This window comes from Coregonus clupeaformis, chromosome 24, assembly GCF_020615455.1.
Source record: "Coregonus clupeaformis isolate EN_2021a chromosome 24, ASM2061545v1, whole genome shotgun sequence".
NCBI classification, from domain to species: Eukaryota; Metazoa; Chordata; class Actinopteri; order Salmoniformes; family Salmonidae; genus Coregonus; species Coregonus clupeaformis.
Genome location: NC_059215.1, coordinates 52,199,207 through 52,202,308, shown reverse-complemented (window position 1 = coordinate 52,202,308; position 3,102 = coordinate 52,199,207). Strand labels below are relative to the sequence as shown.

Sequence of the window (3,102 nt, the reverse complement as noted above, 5' to 3'; positions counted from 1 at the left end):
GGGCGTGGTCTAGGGGAATGCCTTAACCGTGGTATATTGGCCATATACCACACCCACACATACCTTATTGCTTAATTATAGTATTTGTTGAGTTCTAATGAATGGTAAGAAAACCTTCCTATCCCATGACAAATGATACTGTTTTGATAGAGCTATTTAGTTTTGTGACAGGTATTAAGTTAGGACGGTGTAGTTTTGTCAAACACACTTCAGTTTAGTGGGTCTACATATAGTTTTTTGACAAAAGTGGTAGAGCAATAGAGAAATGAATATAATTGCAACACAAAACAAGAAACAACTGCACTAAACATGTATGATGAATTTAAAACAGTGCTAAACATGTATGAGGCTTGAAAGTAGTTTATTGGGCAATCAAAATACTACACGTCAGCCATATAGAATTACACCATTTATTCACTTCATTTATCCAGTAACCAATCAATCATGTTTCAAGACAAAGTATGTTTATGCATAAAATGTACACTTCTTTCAGAAACACTAAACTAGTGCTACTCAGTATTTGAAGGACAGGCTTTTGTAATATAATTTTGTTTAATTTTTTGTTAATCAGTGATTGTTTGATTGATTGACTGATATAGTAGTCTTATTGATGATGTCACAGTTAGCTGATGGTTAATTCCATAAGGAGACTGGAGAGGATCTCCGACGGCCCCATGCTGGTCGCTTCTCACCCAAACAGGTTAAACAATTTAGAAAGCGTAGAAATAAATTCTTCATCTTCAGCCACTGAGGAAGAGACATTTTCCATTTTAGCAAATCATTTCAAATAATAACCAGACCACTCAAACACTTACACACGTAAAGTAGTATAATTATTGTTCACTTTACAAAAAGTTGTTTTCACTTTTCACCAAGTCTAATCACATGACATTACTGGTAAAGTCTTTGATCTCATCCAGCTGCAAAAACGGAATAATGCACAGCAGCATTTTACATCAGAACACTCAACATTAGATATTGTAGTTGAGAGGTAAGGAGTGCCAATTTGACTTAGGGCATGATTAGGTGCTATGACAGTACAATACAATATAATATTTTAAAATACATGCCAAAACTTTCCAATTGTATTTCCAACTAAATTCCAATATTCACCCTACTTGTATTTTTAAAGAACATTTTTCCAAATACTTGCTTCGAAATGTATTTGAAATTAATAGAAATAACAATAAATAGTATTTGAACCCGGATTTGGTACTTTTTTCACACACATACGCACACGCACACACACACACACTAGACGTACCTTCCCTGGGGACAGCTTCATTGAGTGTACTTGCTGCTGACAGGACACTCACAAGAGCGAACAGCAGTATCACAATCTGGATCTTCATCCTTTATTAAAGCACAGATAGCACAACAGGTCAAAACACACACAGGGTCCTCTTTCTCTGCCAGAGCACAGAGAGCACACCAGGTTAACAAAAATGCACAGTCTGCTGTGACAGGGATGGAACGAGTAGTGTCCAGCTGTATACAGCTTTCACATTTGAGAAAAGAAGTGGCTCAGTGAAAGCAAACTTACCTCTGAGTTGGAAGATTCTGGTTGATGCTGGTTGTCTGCTGATGTCTTCTGGACCTCAGTAGTAGAGTAGTGGAGTGTCTCTCTGTCATCTACATCCCTGTCTTATACTCTCTCTGCAGATACCTGCCCCGTCCTGCCACACCTCTCACAGTCAAAACACAAACCAGTTTACATCACAGCCATGTCAATAATCTCTGTCATGAACCCCCTTGGGGGTATTTCACCCCCTGAAAAAAGAATGTGTACGCTTGTTTTAGGTTTTTTTCAATTGGTTTTGCACATGCACTCAAAACAATCATGATTTGGGTGCTGACATAGTGCTTCTTCAAGAAACTCATATTAAACGCCCCGCGCAGGCCAAGCTACGAGTCGGCTGGATCGGTCAGATATACCAGTCTAACTTTGATGCAAAAGCGAGAGGGGTAGCAATCCTGATAAGGAAAAACATTCCTTTTGTTTACTCAACCTCGATTTCAGATCCTAATGGTCGGTATATTATTGTGGCTGGTACACTGAATTCAAAACCAATAACCTTGGTCAATTTATATGGACCCAACTTCGATGATCCAGTATTTTTTCAAAGGGTATTTAAGGCCATACCAAATATCTCGGATACAAGTGTTATTGTTGGAGGTGACTAACTGTACGTTAGACCCTCTTTTAGATAAACAGCTATCAAGGTCACTTCAACAATCAAATGCCAGTGTCTGTCTAAATACATTGATGACAAACCTTAACATTGTCGATATTTGGAGACTGACGCACCCAACAGACAGGGATTATTCTTTCTTCTCATCAGTTCATAAATCATATTCCAGAATTGACTATTTTTTGTTGGACTCCAAACTAATCTCAGCAGCTGAGTCGGTTACCTATCACCCCATTCTAATTACGGACCACTCTCCTCTGTCCATGGTGCTGAAACTCGACAATATGTCGACAGGTCGGCGACCGTGGCGCTTAGACGCATACCTGTTGAAAGATGAGGCTTTTTGTCAGTATTTGGAGGAGCAGATTGCCTTTTTCCTCAGTACTAACGACACGGGGGATGTTGACGACTCCACCCTTTGGGAATCTCTAAAGGCTGTGATTAGAGGTTACATTATTTCTTATACATCAGAGAGGAAGAAACGTGCCAATACTAGGCTGAGAGAAATTGAAAGAGAGTTAGGGGAACAGGAGAACGTTTTTAGGACAAATTCCTCGTATACAGTCCTTGAGAAGATCACAAAGTTAAAGTATGAATACAATACCATCCTTTCGAAACGGGTGGGCTCTTTACTTGCTAGAACGCAACAAAGTTATTTTGAACTGGGGGACAAACCACAAATTATTAGCAAGACAGCTAAGGCATGTACAAGCATCTAGAGCTATTCACAAAATAAAAGACAAGAAGGGTAAAATAGTAACAGATCCGCAGGACATTAATAAATGCTTTGCACAGTTTTACTCAGAGCTATACCAATCAAAATGCGATGCTACTGATCCACAAACTATGGAACGCTTTCTCGCTGATTGTGAACTTCCTAAACTAGACAGGGGGCAGCTGCCGCACTCGA

At 39.2% G+C, this 3,102-nt stretch overlaps 1 long non-coding RNA gene across 1 annotated transcript; it reads right to left on the bottom strand.

The window, feature by feature from the left end:
* Window positions 1-396: 396 nt before the first annotated feature.
* Window positions 397-1,653, bottom strand: LOC121537380. The gene is made up of 3 exons (XR_005995059.1): window positions 1,544-1,653; window positions 1,265-1,353; window positions 397-747 (listed from the first exon to the last, which is right to left on the bottom strand). It is a non-coding gene; the product is annotated as an uncharacterized LOC121537380 (long non-coding RNA).
* Window positions 1,654-3,102: the final 1,449 nt, after the last annotated feature.